Raw genomic sequence first — 25,957 nt, 5'->3', positions numbered from 1 at the left:
TTCTGTGGCTTTGAGTAATGAGAATGCTGTGATAATTTACAAACCCAGATTCTTCACATTGTCATCATTAACCAATTCCAAAACATTTGCTGAAAATATGTAAATTTACAAATATTACACAAACTCCTAGAGATAAAACTATTGTTGGGGATTTTGGTAATAAAGTATTATAACAGTTTATACAAGATTCAATGGCACTCCCCAAAGTGGGATATCAACAGAAGGATTCACAGAGGAAGTGGTCAAGAAAAGGTACTTTCCACACAAAGGAAGAAAAACATTCCTGGCAAAGAGAAAACCCTGAACAAAGTTATGTTGCATGAGGCCCAAAAAGTGGATCTCATGAGCTATAACACAGAAGAAAGACAATGTAAGATGTGAGGGTAGACAAACAGGCCACGGCCAGATCAGAGGGTTTTAATCACTATACTAGAAATTTAAGTGTATGTGTAGGCCAAATTTATTGGGCTCTGAACCTCCTTATGTGCTTAAAAATTACTAAGGACCTCAAACACATTATGCTGAAGGGTCATATATATAAACAGCATATTAAAACTAAAACATATTTAAATACTAATCCATTTAAAGATATTATAAAACTTTCATGTTAGGACAAATGCTATTTTCTGCCAAAAAATTCCCAAACAAAAAAAATGTTAGTAAAATATATTTATGATTTGTTGTTGTTTTTTTTGTTGCTTGGTTTTGCTCTGTCTTGTTTTTGTGCATGTTATTATCTCCGCAGACTGTCTAAGTAAGATCGGCTGGATGAACAATCTGGAAGAGAAAACGAGACCGACAGTTCCGGGGGGACATGGGAGAGGGGGAGGTGGGGGGAAAGGTAATGGTGCTAACAAACCCAGGGACAAGGGAACAACAAGTGATCCAAATCGGTGGTGAGGAGGGTGTAGGAGACCTGATAGGGCATGATCAAGGATAATGTAACCAAGGGGAATTACTGAAACCCTGGTGGGGACTGAGTATGATAGTGGGATAAAAGGAGAGTAAAAGGAAATAAAGGAAAGAGCTAGGAGGCAAAGGGCATTTATAGAGGTCTAAATAAAGGCATTTATATATGTAAATATATTTATATATGAGGATGCCAAAATAGATCTATGTGCATATATTTATAAGTTTAGTATTAAGCTAGCAGATGGACTTGGGCCTCCACTCAAGTACTCCCTCAATGCAAGAATACTTTCTTCTATTAAACTGGCATTCCATGATGCTTACCTTCCAGATGCGATCGCTGAAGACAAACCAAGTACATAAGCAAATGTGGTGAAGAAAGTTGATGGTGCCTGACTATCAAAAGATATAGCGTCTGGGGTCTTTTAAGGCTTGAAGGTAAACAAGCGGCCATCTAGCACAGAAGCAACAAAGCCCACATGGCAGAAGCACAACCGCCTGCGCGATAACAAGGTGTAGAAGGGATCAGGCATCATCAGAACAAAAAAAATTCCCCATAGTGAATCAGGGGGGAAGTACGGAATGGAGACCCAAAGCCCATCTGTAGGTCACTGGACATCCCCTTACAGAAGGGCTGCAGGGAGGAGACGAGCCAGTCAGGATGCAATACAGCAACAATGAAACATACAACTCTCCTCTAGTTCCTAAATGCTACCCCCCCCACCCCGAACCCCACTATCATGATTCCAGTTCTACCTTAAAAATCTGGTTAGACCAGAGGATATACACTGGTACAGACAGGAACTGGAAACAGATGTGCTTTACACACGTGATGTATGTATGGATTGTGATAAGAGTTGTATGAGTCCCTAATAAAATGTTTACAAATAAATAAATAAATAATAAAATATAATTAGACTTCACCCTTATATATATATATATATATATACATGATTATGGGGGAAATAGAAATAGACTTATGTGCATATATTTATAGGTTTAGTAGTAGGGTGGCAGATGGACATGGGGCCTCCTTGCGTGCATTCCCTTAATACAAGAGCACTCTGCTCAGCTAAAGGGTCATTCCGTGATACCCACCTTCCAGACATGATTGCTGAAGACAAACGTGTGCATAAGCAAATGTGGTGAAGAAAGCTGATGGTGCCTGGCTATCAAAAGATATAGCGTCTGGGGTCTTAAAGACTTGAAGGTAAACAAGCAGCCATCTAGCTCAGAAGCACCAAAGCACACAGAGAAGAAGCACACCAGCATGTGTGATCATGAGGTGTTGAAAGGATCAGGTAGCAGATACCAAAGAACAAAAACCATCATTGTGTGATCACCTTCCCCACATAAACGCTGAAGACGAATGTGTGCATAAGTTAAGTGTGGTGAAGAAGGCTGATGGTACCCAGCTATCGAGAGATATAGCGTCTAGGGTCTTAAAGACTTGAAAGTAAACAAGCAGCCATCTAGCCCAGAAGCAATGAAGCTCACATGGAAGGGTCGAGGGGACCAGGTATCAAGCACCAAAGGGGGTGAAAATCATATCATCGTGAATGAGGGGAGCGTGTGATAGGGACTCAATGCCCATCTGTAGACAACTGGACATCCCTTGCAGAGGGGTAAGGGGGAGATGAGTCACTCACGGTTGAGTGTAGCAATAATGAAACTCACAACCTTCCTCTAGTTCTTAAATACTTCCTCGCCCCCACTATCATGATCCCAATTTTACCTTGCAAACCTGGTTAGACCAGAGGATGCACAGCGGTGCAGATGAGAACTGGAAACACAGGGAATCCAGGACAGAAGAACCCCTCAGGACCAGTGGTGAGAGTGGAGATACCAGGAGAGAAGGGGGGTTGAAAGGGAGAATCAATCAGAAGGATCTACATATAACCTCCTCCCTGGGGGATGGGTAACAGAAAAGTGGGTAAAGGGAGATACTGGCAGTGTAAGATAAATAAAATAATTTATAAATCATCAAGGGTTCATGAGGAAGGGGGAAGCGGGGAGGGGGGTATAAGGAAAATGAGGAGCTGATTCCAAGAGCCCAATAGGAAAGTGAGTTTTGAGAATGATGAAGGCAACGAATGTATAGGTGTGATTTACACAATTGATGTATGTATGGATTGTGATGAGTTGTATGAGCCCCAACAAAATGATTTAAAAAAAGAATAACATTAATTTGCATCTGTGTAAATATTTTTAAATGCCTGGCTTAAGAGAAGTCAAATGAATTTTATCTGTTTTGTGAGTCAAAATGCTACCATTATTTTGGTTAGAATCTGCGATTCTGAAAACAGCTCCCACAGATATCATTAAAAGAAGGTGGTTTTGTGTGTGTGTGTGAAATTGGAAATATTCTTTTTTGATATTGCATTAAAACTCAACAAGTGGCAGTATCTTAAATGTAATTACTATGTGATATGGAACCTTATTATTTTTTAATACACTGATATATTGATCTTGCACTGATCATGTGGAAAATTCTGGTTGACAGAATTATGTAGGTCTTCTTTGTTAATCTATTTAACTATACTCACCTCTTAAAATTAAAAAAAAAATCACAGTCATATTATCTCCAATCTCATCAGGAAAATCTCTGCCTTCAAGTATCAGGGTGCTGACACATTCATAAAAACTATACAAGTTTTCTTAATTTTAATTGGCAACACATACTGTCTTCCCCCCCCCCTTGAAATGACAGGTTCTTTTTTGAGAAAATATTTGCCAACTAATAGTGTGCTCTCAATTGAGTGGCTTGTTCAGCTTGCAATAATCACACAAGTGTTTCTTCAAGACAAACCCTTGTACTCTAATATACAGCAGAAGTGCTTAGAGTACTTCCCATTATGTATGGGTGGCCGTTTGAAACCACAAGCAACTCCATGGGAGAAAGGCTGGGCTTCCTACTACGGTAAACAGTTCTGGAATCTCATGGGGGCGTCACTAGGAGTAGGCATTGACTAGATGGCAGTGAGTAAGTAGAGTGACTTATCAAGATTTAGTAAAACTGACCATTCTTACTCCTTTATAAGGGACAGTCGAATGAAAATGGGACCATTCCCCTGACCGCCCTCTCTGGACACCTATGATGACAAAGTGGGGAAAACACAGCCAGTGCAGTTTGGTGCCACAGTGACAAAGACACATGTTTAAAATTATTATGAAAATTGTTTTGAAGTCCCAAGGGCTCCCAGGGTCCATAGACTTTGTGACATAAACAACAGACAGCTATTTTTTAAATTAAGATTTAATATACATCATATCTCCCATAGTTCAATCATGTCCAGTAGAATTATGTAATTGCTATCACAATTGGTGTTTTCAAGTACTTTTTTTCTACGTGGACTTCTTGACATAGTCTCCCCTTCTTCCCACCAACACCTCGGTTCCCTCCCATACTTCCGCCCCACCCCATAACCCTCATTCTATTTGCTATTGCTATAGATTCATCAATCCTGGGTTTCCATACTGAAAAAACGGAAAAACATGTAACAACTTGAAAAGGGTGACCTCAAGTGACAAAACACCTCTGCAATACACCCTAATATGATTAACAAAAAACACAGCTACTTATTGAAGAATTTTAAATAACAGCCATATGTGACTCTGAAAATGTGGGGCTCCATGGGGCACCACTATATAGTGGCAACTTAGAGGTGAGGATCAGTGCCCTGAAGACATAACCAAGGTTAAGGCAGTAGCAATAAGGATAAACTCCAGGGTCTTGTAGGAAGTTTAAGCTAAGGGGAGAGAATGTTGGGTGAAGAGGAGATGAGGGAATTTGGAGAAGCTAAGGAGCCATGGTGGCACAGTGGATTACAAACTGGGCTGCTAACCACAAGGCCAACAGTTCGAAAACATTACAGTCTTGTACTGTAAGCCATTCAACTCTATCCTAGAAAACTTTCCAAACTCACTGCCATTGAGTCGATTCTGACTCACGGTGATCCAGACAAACAAGGTAGAACTGCCCTTGTGGTTTTCTGAGACTAACTCTACAGTAGTAGAAAACATTTCTCTCAAGGAGTGGCTAGGTGGTTTTGAACTACTGGCCTTGTGCTTCGCAGCCCAATTCATAACCCACTACACAACCACGGCTCCTTATTTTGTCCTTTAGGGTCATCAAAAATTGGAAGGGGTTATGTGGCAGTGAGAGTGAGAAAAATTACGGTGTTTACAGGCTTTTCTACTGAGTAGTAAGTACAGTGTCATTCATGAATGAGAAGTAGGGTTGGGTCGAGCACCTGAAGCAGAAGAAACAAATTCAGGTTAGTGGTGTACTACCATGAACAACAATAAGACACTGCTTAGTCCACGCCATCCTCACAACTGTTATGTCCGAGCCCATTTTGCAAACACAGTGTCAACCCATTTCGTCGAGGGTCTTCCTCTCTTTCATTGCCTCTCTACAAAGCACTGTGGTCCTTCTCCAGGGACTGGTCTCTCCTGCTAAGGCCAATCTAGGTAACAAAGATACACAGGGTCTCCTGAAGAGACTGTTTTCACATGGACTTTTATTTTATACTTAAGCATAAAATACTACCCGTCCAAATAGTGAAGAAATCTGTAAAGCAAGAAAACACTAAACTGATGAGTGTAGCATGGGATCGGTTCCCACTCTGTGACTATGCATATTCAAATACCTATGTGCTTAAACTTTTGGAGAAAGGGAATACAGACGAATGAGGAACAGCTTTAGGAAAGGGCACTGTATTCAATAGAAAATCATCAGCTATTATGATCCAACTTAAATTTTCTACTACAACATAAATTTACTTCTTGCTTAAGTACCAATGTGGGTTTTACAGGCTATTAATGTAATAAAACCATATACCTACCCATCCGTATACATACACAGGGTTAATGTGAAGGAAACTTTGGGTCATCGGTTTTAGACATATGCCCGTGGAATGTGGAGGTAACAATGTATAGGACTGACGTAGAGGCTGCAACAATGGGTCAGACATGGCAAAGATCGTGAGTACAGCACAAGATAAAGCAGTGTTTCATTCTGTTATAAACAGGGTCAAATGAGCCAGAAGAGACTTGATACAACAAATGTGTTGGTTGCTGAAGACAGACATTTTCAAAGAAAGAAATTTACAGTTCCAACAAAAGAACAGCAGCTGGTGTCAAAGGAATGAATACAGTTCTGCAGGCAGGTACATTTATGGCTGTTGTTGGGTGCTGTGAAGCCTCAATAAAGTCAAAGTCAAAACAGAAGTTTGAGACTACCACCCTTGACTTCAATAGCTCTATCAATACTACAAAAATCCCTTTAGTATTCTTCCAAAATCATATGCCTACTAATTCACCATTGTAAGTGTTTTTGACCATGCTGTCCATTTTTAGATAATTCACTTGTTAATACATTTCTACAAACAAGGACACATGCTTGTTTTATCTCTTAATGCTCTGCCTTTGAATACTTCTTGGAATTGTGGGTATACAGTTGGGTCTCATTACTACAAAATAAATTTGTCCCCTCGCCCCACAGTAAAAATAAAATGAGGCTATGTATTTAAAATGTAAAGAAGGCAGAAAGCAAATTATTCACAGAAAACACTTGCAATGATAACAATGTCTATACTCGGGAGAATGGCAAAAGAAGAAACTATTATACTTGAGAATTGTAATGCAGCTAAAAATATTGGCTTTCATACTGAACAGGAAAATTCAGATACTTCCTTAATTCTTAGAAATCCAAACTGCCGTTGAAATAGACATGCTTTCATTGTTGAAATACCATACCACGAAGATTAAAGCACTGTCAAAATTAAGAAAGAAATGCCAGCTCTGTCTACAAAGCCGAGTTATTTTCACACTTCCACAACTGCACCTGGGGCTACATTCACTGGTAAGTAAAAAGAATAAGGAGTAACTAGGACTCAACTCCAGCTGGGTTTGGAAATCATTAACTAAAATTTAACGCAACAGCTGCTTGAAAATTATAATTAGTGATGCTGAAAACTTGCTATTATTTTACTAGTTTTTGATATACATCATATTCTAGAGCACTGGTTATCTATAAGGGGGTTTTCTTAAAGCAGATTCCTACCTCTCCTCTACTCACCCCACCCATGCAAGTTATTAATTCAGTTGTGCCTGAGAGTTTACATTTCCAGCGTGTTCCAAGATTATGCAGGTAAGTGTCCAGGAACACTTGGGCATTCACATTCTAGAAACCCTTTCTGTTGGTTCATTAAGGAGGCAGATTCAGAGCATACTTTTTTCTATGTAAAAAATTAATTGGTACACCATTAATTTGGAATGATTTTAGATAGGGTTTCTTTTGTGAAAAACATCACTCAACTTTGTGGTCCAAACTAGTTAGGGTATCTTGGTCATGACCTATCTCTTAGCCTCTAGCGCAAGGCACTTCTGGGCTACACAGGTGTTCTGTCTCTTCACTGCTCTTCCCCAACCATTAAGTCGTGTAAGTCTAGGCAATTCCTCCGTCAAGGATGCTGTAACCGTCATTATGAGAAAGCACAAAATAGTCTGTTTTGTAATTTTATATTTTCTGAACATTTCTTGAAGTCCAATTTCCGCTTTTATGTTGGATTTATACCATTAGTGGAGTTTTACAACTTAGTTATTTTAGAGAAGTCCGTTTTTACACATGAATTTCCAAATCCCTTCTTTTACATTTGGTGTGATAAAAACAAAAACAAAACAGAATCCTGTTAACTGCCATTCGTTATTAGTTGACAGTGCAATGAGCACACAGTGCAATTATAACGGGCAATCTCAATAATGCCCTGACACAGAAAAACTTCTAGTCTTATCAAGCATCAAAAAATAAGATTTTTATGCCTAAGCAATGAAATAAGCAAACCAGCCATCTATGATTCAAGTAGCAGGTGGGAAAAAATTCAACTAAGTAGAATATTGCAGATACCGAACATCTGTCACATAAAACTATTAGTTGTTTTTAAAATAACTTTAAAATAATTTAACACTATCAGTCCATATCCCACATTACTTTCAAATACATGATTTAAAACTAATTTTGCCATTAAAAATAAAAAAGCAAAACTGTAATCATTATATAAAGATATCCATAGTTGTATATATTCTGGTCCACAGAAAGTAGATTTGTAGGGTATGGGTTGCTAAAATTAATGGAGATTACGGTAAAGTAACAGCTATGCAAAATTGTTTATTCTTTGTCTATTTAAACTACTTGAATCAGGCCACATGAGGAAGTACATTCTAATTCCACATTACTCAACCCAAACCCAAACCAGTCAAGATTATTTCGACTCATGACTAGCTCATATATGTCAAAGTAGAAGTCTTTTCCCTGTTTCAAATGGCTGATTTGTCAGCAGGCCCTTCCTTCCACCATAGCTCTGGGTACACTTAAGCCTCCAACTCTTTGGTTGGCCATTGAGCTTGTTAGCAATCTATAGCACCTCTACATTTAGGCAAAAAAACTGCAGAAACTGCAAAATCACAGAGGTAGTGTTCATGTTTCTTTTATGGGGGGGTGTGTGATGAGGAGAGCAGAAGTTTCAACCACTGGTTAAATTGGAGTACATGTCACTATTAAGCCTATAGAGCTTCTCAGTATCATTATTCCCCCATGAAAGTACCCCAAACCAGATTCAATTACATGAAGTATTGACACTGTCTAGGAAACATGCTCACAATAAAATGTTAAACGACAAAAGTCATAAAAATACAAGTAGGATCTCAACTTTATGAAAAAATACAAACCACACACAAATATCTATGAAATATACACATGCCTGCACATATGAAATATTTTCAGTGAAAACTGGTACTACTATTCTGAGTGTCACTGAGTAACATAAAGGTGCCTGTCCTATGCTAAGCATATTTATTTCTAGGCACTTAACCACCACCTATCTCTTAGTTTATTATACTATGGTCACTTGTACATTGCTATAATGCTGAAACTATGAAACTGGTATTTGAAATACCAACAAAGTCATCCATAGAGGCAGGTTTCGTCAGATTTCAGACTAAGATGGACTAGGATCTACTTCCAAAAATGACCCAATTTAAACCCTATAGATCACAACAGACTATTATCTAATATAGTATACTCTAGGCAAGAAGATACTCAAGATACAGTCTGGCTACAATTAACTTGAGAATTTACTAACAACCATGAAGATGGCATAAAATTAAACATAATGTTATTCTATACAAAGAGTCATTATCAGTCCAAGCCTACAACACAAAACAATAACAAAGAACATTTGTGCTGTTTCTGTTGGTAGGTGTCTTAAAATTGGTTCCCAGTTGGTATAACCCGTGTACAACAGAATGAAGCAGTGGCTGCGGTCCTTTCTTGAGCCTATTGTTGCAGCCACTGTGTCAATCCATCCTGTTGAGAGTCTTTCTCTTTTTCTGCTGACTTTCTCCGTTACCAATAAAGACATCCTGCTCCAAGATCATTAGCTGCTGATACTACATTTAAAGAACGTGAGACAAAGTCTCACTATCCTTTCTTCCAAGTAACATTCTGACTGTACTTCTTCCAAAATATATTTGTTTATTCTTCTGGAAGTCCAGGGTAAATTCAATATTCTTCACCAACCCTCAAATTCAAATGCATCAATTCTTCTCCAGTCTGCCTAGTTGTGGCACACATATGAGAATATTACAAATACCATGTTTTGAGTCAGGCACATCTTAAATCCTCAAGAAGGTCATTTACAGCAGATTTGTCCAATACAAGAGGGCACTTAATTTCTTGACTGCCGCTTTCATGGGAATTGATTGTGGGTCCCAGGAAAAGAAAATATGTGGCACAATGTTTGCTCCACTTACACTGATGGTATTTATTGCTCCAGTGGAGGATTTTTGTTTTCTTTACATTGAGGTGTGACACATACTGAAGTCTTTGATCTTCATCAGTCTTCACTTGGAGTGGGCAAGGTTTTGTCACACACACTGAAGATCAGTAATGCATGTGATCTTGATGCTGTGTTCTTCAAATAGTCTACCTTCTCAGATTACCCAGGGATTTATTGGGCCAGTGAATCTATTACAATTACAAATATGCAGAAGAAATTAAATTAGTATAACACATGAATACTTCTACTTTTCAGCAGAAAGATATGTTCTATAATTTAACAGTTACCTAATTCATAAACCAACTCAATAAACTTTATTGCCTGTCTCACATTGCAGAAATACATTTTTCACTTTTAGAGCAAAAAAGAATTATGATAAATATTCACATTATGTGGGGGAGCATTGGAAGTTTGTGCAAAAATGAAATTAAAGATAATTGAATGTTCCACAAACTTTTTGACATTTCCTTGTATATTTAGTAAATATTTATGTAAAATTTCTACAACAAAAAAGCACTCAAATAACAATAAAATAAAACAATTTGGAGCAGATAAAGAAAATGTCAGCATGCATGAATGTGACAAATTGGAAAACCAGAGAAACAATTAATTAATTTATAATGTTCATCCTATTAGAAGAGGAAAAAAAAATCTCATTTACCAAAATGAATAATGCGTCATTTCACAAATATTGTTGGGAAATGAAGTGACATATATAGAAGTACATTTTTTTCAGATAATGAAAGCTTACATTTTAATCATCACAGCCTTTTAATTTAACCAATTTGATTTAAAAACTTGCAAAAAATTATCTCCCTTATATTTTAAAATAAATGTACTGAACATAACCATAGCTTTCCTTGAAACTACTACTTGTTCATTATTCATAATCTCAACAAATATATCTTTCCTGGAAGGTATACAAAGATGATATAAGTTAGATCTAGTTTCAGGAAGCTTACAAACTACCGGTAGCGATTTTAGTCTTAATATTAAATAGTCTGATCCAGGTAATTTTGCAATTAGTTCAAAAACCAAATTTAAAGTTCTAAAAGTATATTGAAGTGCCTTTTCATTTCATTCCAGTATTACTGCTGCTATTGTTAGGCGACTCACAGTGACCCTATACACAAAGGATAGAAACGCTCCCCAGTCCTAGACCATGCTCAAGATTGTTGTTATATTTGAGTCCATTACTGCATAGCAAACTGATAAACACGTAGTTGATTACAGTTTTCTTGAGTATTCCTTAAACAAAAATTCTACCCAAATGGTTATGTCATCATAATCTAGTTCATGTTTTCATCTTTGAATCATTAATATTTATGCTTCTTGGAATGTGCAGCTCCAAACTTCAAAGCCATCTCAAATCTTTATAGTATGTATGGCATTTCTATTATCTGTGCCCCGAAATTCAAGACACTCCTCTCATTGAATAGCATGTCTTACTTCCAAAACAACAGTATTGGAAGTTGATTTTAAATCCTACTGAGATAAAAATTTACAAAATAAAAATGATCTTCAAATTACTGGGTCACAGGGTCATACTGAAGATCCTCACTTAAAATATCAATAAAATCAATATTGCAAGGTAGTTGTAGAACTTACTGCAGATAAGTAGTCTACCAAAATGCTGGATACATGTTCTTGTTGGGTGCTGCTCAAACTACCTCCACGAACAACAGAATGAAACATGGCCCAGTGTGTTAGACACGGAGACCATCCCTCTCACTGAGGAATTTCCTGTTTTCATATTGTCTATTAAGTATGATGTCTTCCTACAGGACTGGTCTCTCATGAAAGCACAACCAAACTACATAAGATGAAGTCTCGCCATCCTTGTTTCTATGACACCTGCTAGATACACTTTTTCCAACACAGATGCGCCCATTTTCCTGGCAATCCATTCTACCTTCAACATTCTTCACAAACTATAATTCAGGGTTCTTCAGTCTTCCCTATTCACTGTCCAGCTTAACACACCCATATGGAATGAATGGAAAGATAACTTGAGCCAGATATAACTTAGGATAATTTTGCTCTTTAACATTTTAAGAGTTTCTTTGGTAGATTTGCTCGATGAGATAATATTTTTTATTTCTTAATTACTGCTTCCATAGGCATTGATTACATCTCCAAGCAAGTTGAAATGCTTGACAACTTTTATGTTTTCTCCATTTAGCATAATATTGCTTATTAGTTCAGTTGGGGGGGATTATTTTATGTTGAAATATAATCCATACTGAAGGCTATAATCTTTGCTCTGTATCAGTAAATGCTTCAAGACTTCTTCACTTTCGAGAAGCAAGGCTGTGGTGTGTCATCTACACACTGAAGATTAGTGAGCCTTCTCCCAATCCTGACACAGTGTCCTTCTTCATACAGTCCAGCTGCTCAGATTTGCTCAGCTTACAAAGTGAGTAAGGATGGGCAAAGTGAACAACGTTGACACACATCTTTCCTTATTCTAACCCACACAGTATTCCTTTGCTTGCTTTTTTTGGGGGGTCCAAGTACAAGGTCCTGTTGACCATAAAGAAATATTTTGGAATTCTCATTCTTGCCAATGCTATCCATAGTTTGTCATGAGGTAAAATTTAAGTAGAGGACTAAAGTCCATCTGCTTTCTTGTTATACTCACATATATATACATAAACAAATACACCTACCTTTATATATCTACATGTGTACATTACATATCTATATAATTATTACTTTCTTCTTCCACTTTTCAGAGTGAACAAGTATAGTGAGGGTACATCCCCGACGCACATCTTTTCTGATTTTAAAACAATTAGTTCAGTTTAAACCCTTGTTCCAGTTCTTTCAACGGCCTCTTGATCCATACACAAGTTCTGCTTAAGTCAATGGAGTGTGCGAGAATTCCTATTCTTCTTTAGGCTATCCTAGTTTATTATGGTCCACACACATGCTTTGGCACAGTCAATAAAAAACTGCTTCTGGTAAACACGCTTCTAGTATTCTTTGCTTTAAGGCTTGATCCATCTGACATCAGCGATGATATACCTTGTTTCACATCCTCTTCTGAATCCAGCCTGAACCTCTGGCAGCTCCCTGTCAATGTTCTCCTGCAACTTGCCGGATAATTTTGTTAGGCCGGATGACTAGAGAAACAAACCCAGTGACATTTATGTGTAAGAAAGTGACATTTATTATATCAGGAATTAATTATATATCAAAAAAGCATCCCATCCCAGTCCAACTCCAGTCCCTAAGTGCGATGCTAATCTTTAAGTCCCTCTTCAGATTCATAGAGCCACATGCAATGATGCAGAACGCAGGAAGGTCACAGGCTGGTGGGTGCAAAGACATACGGATCCAACAGTAGTGGCTCTGGCAGCACTCAGGTGAGCCAGCAGGAAGGTGAATGCAGAGAGAGAAGGGGGGTGCGAGAGTTTCAGGGTCCTCCTTAGGAAAAGACAACAAGGGCACCATCAGGCTGTGACCTGTCAGGTTAAATAGCACCCCTACATTTTTATGTAACTTCAAATTGACACAGAATAATTTAACTACCACAATCAACGATCTTCAGCTACATTTTGCTTAGATGCAATATCAATGAATTTTTTTCTTGAGTTCTTTCAGTTTAAGATCTGGTGAATGTGTTCTTCCCTTTTGGTTTTCTAATTCTAGGTCATTACACTACACTTCATTATATTTGGCTTTGTCATCTAGAGCTGCCCTTGGAAATTTTCTATTCAGTTCTTTGACTTCCTTTTTCTCATGTGCTTTAGCTACTCTATATTTAAAAGCTGGTTTCAGAGTCTTCTGACATTCACTTTGATATTTTCTTTCTTTCCCGGCTTTTTAATAAACTTTTGCTTTCTTCATGAATAATGGTTTTAATGTCCTCCCACAGCTCATCAGGTCTTCTGTCACTAGTGTTCAATGCATCAAATCTGTTCTTGAGATGGTCTCAAAATTCAAATGAGGTAGACTCATGGTATTATTTTGGCTCTCATGGACTGGTTTTAATTTTCTTCAGTTTTATACCAACTTACATATAGTTAATGGTCTATTCGACAGTCAGCCCCTGATCTGGTTTTAGCTGCTGCTATTGAGCTTCTCCGTTGTCTCTTCCCACAGATGTAGTCAATTTGATTTCTGTGTATCCCATAGAGATGTCCATATGTATAGTTGCCTGTGTGTTGCTGAAAAAAAGTACTAGCTAAAAAAAAGTCATCAGTCTTAACCAAATTCTATCATGTGATCTCCAGCTTCATTTCTATGACCAAGTCCATTTTACAACTACTGCTTCTGTTTCCAACTTCTGCATCCCAATCACCAACAATTATCAACATCTTGAGTGCATATTTGATCAACATCAGATTGAAGTAGCTGCTAGAAATCTTCAACTTCATCATTATTAGTTTTTGTGATCGATGCCTAAATTTGAATAATATTTTTACTGATTGGATTTCCTTGAAGATGAATAAACTATCACAGACAGCATATGTGTTAGTTTGGGTAGAGTAGAGAAACAAATCCATGGACACACTCATATGTGTATAAGAAAGAGCTTTATATACCACAGGAATTGAATATTGAGAAAACATCCCAGTCCAGATCAAATCCATAATTCCAATAATATCCCATATGTCTGATACCCATCAATAAAGTCTTCTTCAAACTCACAAAACCCAGGCAATGACGCCAAATGCGGAAGACCACAGGCCAGTGGGTTGGAAGTCTTCTGGATCCAGTGGCATTGTAAGCATCTCAGCACTGTCAGGCGTCTCCACATGGTTCCTCGGCTCCAGAGGTCTGGTTGCATCAGAGTACGTCAATGTGGCTTCTCCAGCTCCCAGAGCTTAGTGCCAATATGTCTTGTCAGTAGAGCCTCTCTCAGGGAGTGAGCTGAGAGTGACAGCGTCTCCTGCCTCTGAGGAGGAAATACAGGAGTTCCCATAATTCTCAGAAGGTCATGCCCACAGAGAGACTTCATTGGCTATTATCTGATTGACAGACTACACTCCACCCCCGCTTCACTCAGAATCCTCTCAAGCCCAAAATTGACACAAGATTAAGTAACTACCACAGCATAGTAGTTCATGATTGATTTTGAAATGTCCTTTTGACAGTTAATGCCTTGCCATTCCTCTTGGATTTGCTATTCCCGGCATAGTAAATCGTATGATTTTCTGATTCAAAATGGCCTTTTTGAATGCCAAGTATGTTTTCCTCTTTTGGTTTCCTCACTCATAATAATACTTTGCATTCTTGAGCTACCCTCTGAATCCTTCTGTTCAGCTTGATGTCATTTCCTCAGTTAATGTTAGCTAATTTATAAGTTTCAGACTGTCCTCTGACATCCTTTTTGTTCTTGCTTTCTTTTCTATACGTTTATTGACCTTTTTCTTTGTTTAAGTATGCTTTTGATGTTGTACCACAACTCATCTGGTCTTCAGCATTAATATGCAATATATCGAATCCATTCATGAGTTGGTCTCTAAATTCAGGAAGGATTTGCTCGATGATGCACTCTAGCTTTGTGTACTTGTTTCAATTTGTTCATGGTCAATTTGAATTTTCAAATTAGCAATGGATAGTCTGTTCTGCATTTGGTTCTTGGCCTTCTTGTGACTACTTATAAAGCTTGTAGTAAGCAGTCTACTTTCAAAAATGAAGTCAACTTTGTTCCTGTGTATTTCAACGGGTAAGTTCCTTGTGTACAGTCACCCATTTATACTATTGAAAAGAGGTATTTCCAATTAATGAGGAATTTCTCTTGCAAAATTCTATCATGTGATCTGCAGTTTTTCTATCACCAAGGCCTTATTTGCCTACTACTGAGTTGTTTTTTTCATTTTCAGTTTACACTTCTACTCATTCGTAATTACCAATGCATCTTCAATGTATGTTTTGATTACTTTCAGAGTATAAACATTGGTTTTAAAAAGTCCCTTCTTATCGTATATACTTGAATATAAGCCGAGTTTTTCAGCACCTTTTAAATTCCGTTTTTGTGGTAAAATTAGGTGCCTCAGCAGATATTTGGGTCAGATTATACTCAAGTATATACAGTATATAACGTGGCATTATATAATGTGGCACACTGTGAGCTCTCCTGAAATTTCTTATTCCCTCATAGCACAGATTTTTCATGTACAAAATTTCATACTAATATCAGAGATTCTTCATTAATTATTACTTCTGAACACCTCATTGAATTCTTGAACTTCTTCAGTTCTAATAAAGAATTATATATCACCAATTGTTATTTAATAATCCTCTTAAAGAATATTTATGGGTACAGTGTTATGATGCCTAGAATATAATGTGAAGAGGTTTATTGATGTATAATTTGAAATTGTTCCTAATAATTTATAACTATACTCCTACCTTCTATATATTTTAAAAACATGTAAATAATGATATTATCCTCTGATTTTTCAAACCACATTATTAAAAGATGGGCTTCACTACACACTAAATGAATTGGGGGGGGGGGGAAACAACAAAGACCGGGAAAGAACTAGATAAATATAGAAAAACTATATTTCTAAAGGTCAGTATTAGCAGATGGTCAAATTGAACCGGCTGCTCATTCACAAAATCTGTGGGAGTTAATCCATCAGGGATGCTACTCAAAACTTAATTATACTGTCTTCCATACATCCAATTAATAGCTTTTTAAGCCAAGAATATTTACTAAGTTTGCTTTAACTCTCCAAATAGTTGGAAAAAAGCAATACAGAACCAGTTATATTTTTATTAAAAATAAGAATTCCATTATATGTGTGTGTGTGTCTGTGTGTGTGGTGGTGGCAGGGGGGAGAAGAAGAGCTGATACCAAGGGCTAAAAAAGAAAGTAAATGTTTAGAACATGATAATGGCAACATATATGTACAAATATGCTTGATACAGTTGATATATGGGATGTTATTAGAGCTGTAAGAGTCTCCAATAAAATGATTTTTTAATTAAATTAAAAAACAAAAGAATTCCAAGTAGGGAATCTTAATTATCTTAAAAGCAACCCCTATAAGTAAAAAGTTGTCAGTGCCAAACTTAAACAATCTAGGAATATCCTCCAATACAGTTAAAGTAAAAAAGTAACTTTATACAATGGTCTATATAATTGGTCGATAGTAAGAGTCTCTCAAACATCTCAATAATAAAAATAGAGATAGCCTTAAATTTGTTTCAAAACTTAATAGGAGGCTCAGAATGATCTCTGATTAAAATGACATTCAAGTATTCAGTTCCATTTTTTACTTTTAACAAATAACAATTTTGCAGGGTTGGGAAGGAGAATTGGTATATCACAATTATTCCAAAATAAATTTAATTTTCACTCCAGAGGGTTAATACCATTATCTACGACTCCCCTAAAAATGACTGTAAAATTAGAAATCATTTGATCAACTTAAAATGTTTCTCTATAATAGTAAACATGTTCTCATGACTCCATTTCTCTATAGTTAGTATTTTCAGTCCATTCATGAACAATCTTCTCATGAGTTATTTGTAGAAGTGTTTACTAAGTGAAAAAATTAAGAGTATTTTCTTCAGCTACTATTTTGTAGTAGTATTAAATACCACTTAAACTGAATTGCTTTTTTCATTATAAGGCTGCTTTGCAGTGTTTTTAATAACTACTTATAGGTAACATGAGGGGATTTTTAAAAGGGATCATGAAAAAAATGGAGTTGATGATAACAGCATTTTTCCCACTAACTTTTGAAGCTGCCTCAGACAAAGATCCCTGGTGGTGCAGTGGTTAAAGCTCTCAGCTGGGAGCTAAAATGTCTTTAGTTCAAACTCACCATCTGTTCTGCGGGAGAAAAACATGGCGCTCTGCTTCCATAAAGATTTATAGCCTTGGGTATCTATCCTATGGAGCACAACCAAAATTTACTGAACATGTCTAATATTTAAAAAGCCATGGTCTTAGTTTATATCAGCACATTTGTCTATGAATATCAATATCTGAAAAAACTAATTACTTTCTTCCAAGGCACCAGATTATTATTAATCAAATGTATAGTTGCAATCTATTGTCTTGCTTTCGTAAAGGAGGAAAATATCATGCCCTTTTTTTAACAGAGTAGCATTAAATTTACAGACAATCTTATTTCTTCAATCCCATCCTACTCTAACTGCAAGAAACAAAAACACATTGTAACACTTTTACTCAAACAATAAACTTGTGACTGTAAAAATAAAACCATACATCTAGTTGAAATTGCTGATTTACGAAAAATCCCAGTATCTTTTAAATTCCATTTTCCCATGAACTTTTTGAAGATTCCTCATACAAGAAAGGAAGAAAAAACTTCAGATTAAATTTTTAGAAAGAGAATGGGATTAAGTTGTGTGAACTACTTAGTTCCTTCCTAAAAGGCACCCACTTCAAAGCCTTGATGGAATCTCTATGTACTGGTAGATTACTCCTAAGAGAGAAAAAAAAATCTGAAATGCAAGTTTTCTACATGAAAAATATTGTCAAAATATGATAAGGAACAATTCTACACAGAGACCTCTGTGTCATTTATTAAGCTTTTGTTTCTTAATTCCAAATTCATCTTTCTCTCCGGGGTCAGAAGATCTTCAAACAACATTTCTGCTTTGCCATCTGGCTTCTTCTAGGTTCTGCCAATAAGGGACACTAGGACAAGACTGGAAGGGGAGAGGAACTCCTCCTCTGCTTACTATTCCGGCTAATGGCATGTGGCTACTGTGTGGCTAACAATGGCTAGTAACAGTGTTTTTCTTTTGACCACATCATCCAGACTTCTGAGACCCACCTCTGGAGGGTTCCTCTACCTCTTATTTTTTTCAGTCCCAGATATGGTATTCAATTTGCTTACTCACCCTTCTAACACCTATTGTGATAGGTAGGTTTATTGTGCCAAGCTGGCCAAAAGGAATATGTGGGATTAATAAGGTCGTAGTTTGATTGGAGGGCCAAGAGATACATGGCTAGGAAAGGCCTGCCCTTCCATCTCTTGCTCTCTGGTGACTGGACCAGCGTGTGGCTGTTTTAGCTAGTTCTCTGCCTCAAGTTGTGAGCTACACTACCTGTGGGGCAGTGAACCCATGGATTGTGTTCCTAGAGCTTGAGGTTTCTTCCAAGACTTGTTTCACCACGCTGCTGGTATATACATTGCTTGAGCTTGATGAGGCCATGGGACTGCCTGCATTGTCCTAAGGAAGACTCTGCTTCCTTGACCTTGGACCCAACCGCCCTCATGAGTTGAAGGATTTCCAATGTATTAGCTGTTCCATGGAAGTGAGTTGAATTGAACTCTCTATATTGATGTGTGGACTAATTAGCTGTTATATTCCTTCGTGCTGTATATAGCTATCCTGATATATATATATATATATATATATATATATATATATATATATATATATATATATAAAATCATGAGTCCTGGTTTTGTTTCTCTAGAGAACCATATCTAACCGACTGAACCCACACCAATATAAACTCTACTGTGATAGTTGTAGGTAGGAAATCTTGTGGGGCTACTGTCTCTAGACAGTCAGAATTAGCTGAAAAACATACAACAATAACTTTATTAATTAATTTCAGCAAAACTGGAAAGAAATGATGGAGAAACTCATTATCAGGCAAGGCAAAGTCAAAGGATGACTGTGGAACACAACATTAGTTACTTATGCATAAATTCAAGTTGAGGCTGTAGAAAATCAATTCCAGCCCCTGAGAGCCAAAGTACAACCTTAACTACATTCAATCTGACTTCACTCCGCTTTGACTCGCTGGTCACTAATTAATGAAGACCATGAGTCGTGGGAAGACATTAAGGACATACACAGAACAACCCAAAAGTCTCTGGCTAGAAATAAAAAACACAAAAGATGTTTATCTGTGTTTTTTTGGCTATGCAAAATCATTTTGCTCTGTGAATTATAACAAATTGATTAATAACATTACAAAGAATGTGAATGCCACAGTATTACACAGTCCTCACAAGCAATCTGTACCTGGATCAAAAGAAAAGTTACTTGAATAGAACAAGAGGTACACTGTGGTTTAGAATTGGAAAAATATGGTATCTTATTTTACATATAAATCTGTACTCTGAACCACATGTGGATCTGGACTATATGAAGAACACAGCATCAGGCTGGAGGAAAACGCATTAACAACCTGAGATAGGTGGATGACAGAACCTTTCTTGATGAAGCTGAAGATGACTTAAGGCACTTGATGTAGGTAGAAGACTACAGGGTTCAGTATGAATCAAATCTATTATGTTCACAAAATAAAAATCCCCACTAAACAATAAGCAATATGATAAAGAGAACTTGAAGTTGTCAATGATTTAATTCTTCTTAGACCAACAGTCAATGTCCATAGAAGCAGCAATCAAGAATATAACAATTTGTATTGAGCAACTCTGTTACCAATAAAATCTTGTTAACAGCCAAAATTTTACTTCGATGTCAAATGATCATCTGATCCAATCTATGGTGTTTTTAATTACTTCATCTGGATACAAAGGCTGGGCAATTTTTTTAAAAAGGCAGATGCATTTGAACTATGGTAGGGAGGAGTAATACACCTTCTGAAGAGCAAGTGTGTCGGGCTTAGAAGAATGCTCCGTGGAAGCGAAGATAGTGAGATTTCAAATCACTTACTCTGGACACAAACACAATGAAGAAAGTCCAACTGCTAGAAAAGGATTTCATGATTGGTAAAGTAGCTCATGACCATCAAGTTGGTGCCAATTCATTGTGACACTACAGAACAAAGCAGAAAGCCCTAAAAAAGCAGTTGGTTTCAATCTGCTGACCTTGTGGATCACAGGCCAAACCATAACCATAATACCATGAGGGCTCCTTGGTAAACTAGAAGGGCAATAATACAATGATAGCAACTAACAATAATTACAATAGACTCAATCATACTGATGACCACAGAGATTAAGCAACAACTCATTGTTATGCATAACAGAACCAAATTAATTCCAACTAAAAGCAGTAACAATTCAACCGGCAAAACACAACTTTTAATTGTTAAATATATATATTAAGCATGATTAGTACACTCCGTAAACCATTTCTCAGGGTTGAAGATCATATGTTAGTTATGACAATTCAAATAAACATACACTAATGTATCCTGCTAAAGGTAAATAAAACCTTATAAAATATTACTTATAAAATGGGCCTGCGAGGGGATTGGGGGAAAAAAAATGGCCTGCGAGACCAGAAAGTATAACCTTCTATCTAAGAGGGTATTCCTCACAATAAGGGGGAAGTCAGCATAGCACAACCAAGGCAAAGAAAGGCAATAAGAAATGCCCACGAGTAAAAGGCAGCAATAGTAAAGTTTATTTCACACATACTAGTATAATAACAGTAATAGCAAACAATAATTTACAAATAAATACATGTATAGACATACAAACTAGACAATGTGGAAGGTTTTATGGGACTACATGCACAAATATATATATTTTTAAAAATACTCCCTCTGCAGTTGGTTCCCACTCTTAGTGACCCTAGATAAGTTTTCTAAAACTGTAAATCTTTATGGGAACAGAGAGCCCGATCTTGTTCCCGAGGAGCCACTGGTGGTTCAAACTACTGATCTTGCAATTAGCATAACCAACTATTAGCACCCAGGTTCTTTTGAAAACTTTTAGGCATAATTAAATATCTTGAAGGATGAAGTCACTGTGCTTGGGGTACATCTCTATCAACTGGTGTAACACAGTCCACAAGGCAGCGTTCTACATCCTCCTTGGGGGGGGGGGGAGTAGGTACTAAAATCATAAAAGCTAGTGAGTAGCCGTCATAGACGCAACTACTGATCTCATCCCACCCAGGACAAAGAAAATGAAGAAAATCAAGGGCTCAAGGAACTTTTGAGTATAAAGCACTTGTGAACCTCATGAACCACAGCCTCTACTACCAGAAGACCTGAAAGAGCAGCTACCAGCTACCACTGTTAACCTCCATGATTGGGATCACATTACAAGGTATGAAATAGGAGAAAAATGTAAAACAAAATGCAAAATCATAAAAATGACGAACTGACGGGTCTGACAGGTGAAATCTCCACGATTGTAGATATCAGACAACCTTCAAACCTGACACTTAACCCATCTCCAAGGATCACCTTTCAGTCAAACTACAGAGTCCTACACAATGAACAATACACTCCCAAGGTCTATGCTCCTTAGAGCAATCAACCATATAAGACCAAAAGGGCAGATTTTCAAAATAAATAAATAGATAAAGTTCAAAAGAAGGAAAGATGACTGAATGGAAATGGGGAATCCAGGGTAGAATTGGAGAAAGCCCTGTTACATTGAAGGAATTACAACCAATGTCATGAAACAAAATGTGTATAACTTGTTGAAGAGAAAACTACTGTATATACTCGAATATAAGTCAACCCGAGTATAAGTCGAGGTACCTAATTATTACCTGGGAAACAAGAAAAACCGATTGACTTGAGTATAAGCCTAGGGTGGAAAACGCAGAAGCTATTGGTGAGTTTCAATAATTCAAACAAATAAAAATAAAATTACTAAAAGTTGAGACATCATTGGGGCAATGTACTTAAATATTTTAAATAAAAAACATAAATAAAAGGACAAGTCATTTAACATTAGTAAACCAGCACAGTAAGTGGAAAATAGGTTCAATAACAATAAGGTATCAACGATGATACCTTAAGAGTACTATTCCCTGAGCTCAATCAGCAACCAAGCTAAAATGGAAAGAGTTAAAATCCTTCAAAACTGGATTCCACATCATCATCCGTATCTCAATGCAGAGTTTCAGCTGGTGTGAGGTCATCATAGACGTTGTCCTCACTGAGATCGCCGTCATCACCATCACTGCTGTCATATTCATACAAAGCGCAGTCTTCACTGCCATCCATAGCATTACTAATACTACATTTCTGGAAGGCACGTCACACCATGTCTTCTGGAATGTCTTCCCATGAATCTCGAACCCACTTTGCTATTAACTCTATGTCAGGCTTCATGAGATTTCCTCCTTTTGTTAGTCGGGCTTGACCAGATGACATCCATTCATGCCACATCCTTCGCACCTGGTCTTTAAAAGGCTAACTCAAAGATACACATCATAGGACGGCTCTGATTGGTTAGATGTGAGTAAACAAACATTCAAAGCCCTGCAGTGTCAGCGGGACTTTGAATGAACAGCAGAGAAACGGCAATCACTGCAAGATTTTACACCTTGCTGGGGTACCACTGACCCATGTATAAGCCGAACCCCAGTTTTTCAGCACAAAATGCTGAAAAACTCGGCTTATACACGAGTATATATGGTAATTTGCTCTGTAAAATTCCATAAAAACCACAACACTATATTCATAAAAGACGGGGGTGAGACATTCCCACTTCACTGAATGGCATTAGTCACCATCTATTGCAGGTCTATTATATAATATATTATATAATAAGTATATAATACTATATAATAATATTAATAATAATAATACTTAATCTTGAGAATTTCATATATAAGTAAATTCCTTGTTCCAAGTCATATTAGTAACAAAGTGGCATAGCATGAATTCAAATCCATATTTGATTTATTCAAGAGAGCTATACAATTTGTCTCTACCATCAATTTTTCTCCTTTCACTACTCCTGCCAGAAACCTCTGCCCAAAAAAGTGTTACTCAAAGTATTCATGACATTAACTAGTCAATTGTTAATAGTTATTAGTATGCTATATTAAGTCATAATCTATATTCCTGTAAGTGCTATCCATTAGTCCTAATGTTATCTTTTGGAGAAACACAGAACTAACAAATACTCCTGTAAATGACAGCCCTTAAAATATTAACTAAGGTATCATCTGATCTTTTTCTGGCCCCTCTCAATTTCTTCAATGGCTTTTCATATGTTTCTAGAGCTTCTGTTATTACAGAAATGCTCCAATTGCATGACCTCAAAGACAGTAAATCAAACAAACACAGGGGGGGAAACTATTGTGTGAATATGATATACCATATATACTCGAGTATAAAAGCCAAGTTTGTAGGCACATTTTAATGCAGTCTTTGTGGTAAAATTAGGTGCTTTGGCTAATATTCGGGTTGGCTTATACTCAAGTATATACGGTATTTGAAAATAATAGTAATATGAATTATACCATGGTTACCCAATCATGATCAATATGCTTTCTACTTCTTTATGCTTTCCACTTTCTATTCTAAAAATTATCAACTTTCTTAGAAACATCAATGATGAGATGCATGCATTTGTTCCATTCAATATATCTTTATTGTGTGTCTCGTAAGAACCAAGCCTCAAGGGACTCAAATGTCCACATAATCAAGACACTACCATGTGCCTCAGTTTTCGGTTATGCTTATAGAGAGTAGAAGTACATATAGTTGTTTCACGGCAAGTTCTTTTAAGTCTTCCCTTTCAGTATGCAAGTGCATGTCATCTGTATATCTTAGGTTACTAATAAGCATTCCTCTGATCTTGATGGCACTGTCTTCCTTAATAGTCCAGCTTCTGTACTCAGCATAAAGGTTCAATGAGGATCGTGAAGGCGTACAAACCTTTACACACCTTTCCCAATTTTAAACTATTAAGTATTTATTCCCCTTGTTCAGTTTGAACAACTCACTCTTGGTCTATGTACAGATTTCATATGAGCACAATGAAGAGGGTTGAAACCCCATTCTTCCAAGTGTTTTCCATATTTAGGGGTCACTGAGATGATGTTCATAAGAACAGAAAACGAAAAATAATGACAATGTTGATACAATGTCAAGAATATAACCAATGTTACTGAACAACATGTGTACAAATCACTGATGGAAAAACTCTGGCATTTACCAAAAATGAATGAAAGTATTACTAAGAGAAGAAGAAATAAAGGCAAATCTGTGAAAGGCTTCAGGGAGACAACCAGTCTCTGCACTGAATCTCTTAAACGACTACGGTATAAACGTTAGCTCTTAACTAACTATGCAGCGAGTGCCTGGGAGAAAAGGGTCACATTAATGTGAGGGGAGGAGCATCTAAGACACAAAAGAACTTAGTATTTAAAATACGGGAGAGGGGGAGGGCTAAGGACCTAGAAAGAAGGGACTATAAAAATGAAATCATGAGATTAAGAGCTAGCATCTGCTTGAAATGGCGGGGAAGTATGGTCTCTCCCGCTTCACTTTGGCATGGAAACTACAGAGTGCAATACTAGACAGAAAACGCCACATAGCAGCTGATCAGACATGAGAATGAGCAGCCATCACTGTTCCCAATGACGGTGTGGTGGACATTGGAATTAATCAACACTTCTCGAGACATTTAGGGATCACCATTTTTATATTCTTTCTTCTGCCATTCAACTTCAGAGACAAAGAATTTTGAAATGTCTTGACTTTCATATAATATAAGGAATGTTGTTATTTGATAAATGGGAACATATTCCTAAAATTAAAGATTATCAAATTCAGTGTCTCATAATCAAAAGGTCAAAAAATTTTCATTTTGATAGTCATGCCACAGCAATAATGGAAAATGTTCTGTACACTAACAGAAATTTTTTAAGATTATTCAATTTACTTAAGTACAAGTAAGCAAAGGGATAGATTTCTATGACAGTCAGAAAAAAGATTTTATTGTTGAGTGCACAAGCACACTCTGTAAAGCAGATGCTGTCATCAAACTACTATTCCGTTATTCTGCTTTGAAATTAAGTGAAGTACTTGTTTAAAAATGTTTTCTCATTTGAATGTAGAGTGATCACTTTAAATTCTATCTGCTGTTATAGGACATTTCTACCACACTGTAATCTGTACCACATATAAACACTATTGTACTTGAACAGATGGAAATCATAAAGTGATATTTAGCTACAGATTTCCTGTCATACAATTTTGCAAACTGAAAAAAGGAGAAATCAACATTTGTAACCAACTTAAAAAAATACTATCCAGAAAGCTAAACTGATGTTAATGTGACATAGGAATAGAAATGCCTTCAATTTAATGTTTTATAGCTTTTGGGAAAAACAGAAAATATTAAATGATAGCTCACACATAGTAAAGATTGTGAGTTAGTTGGAAGAGAAGACTAGGGGATGTGTGATTATGACCTTAAAGACACTAAATAGTATGGGGTATTCCTCACAATAGTTATAACTGATAAATGAGGCAGGCTAGTTAACGACCACCTGGTGGTAAAGAAATGCTTAAGAAACCCTTC

General features: G+C 36.9%; 1 protein-coding gene across 2 annotated transcripts in view; it reads right to left on the bottom strand.

Annotated features, from left to right (window-relative positions):
• Positions 1-25,957, bottom strand: part of HS2ST1 (heparan sulfate 2-O-sulfotransferase 1) — a 176,764-nt gene that overhangs the window by 60,689 nt on the left and 90,118 nt on the right. The window lies entirely within an intron of this gene.

This window comes from Tenrec ecaudatus, chromosome 1 (genome assembly GCF_050624435.1).
Source record: "Tenrec ecaudatus isolate mTenEca1 chromosome 1, mTenEca1.hap1, whole genome shotgun sequence".
In the NCBI taxonomy this organism is placed as follows: Eukaryota; Metazoa; Chordata; class Mammalia; order Afrosoricida; family Tenrecidae; genus Tenrec; species Tenrec ecaudatus.
This window is presented reverse-complemented; position numbering and strand designations above follow the sequence as displayed.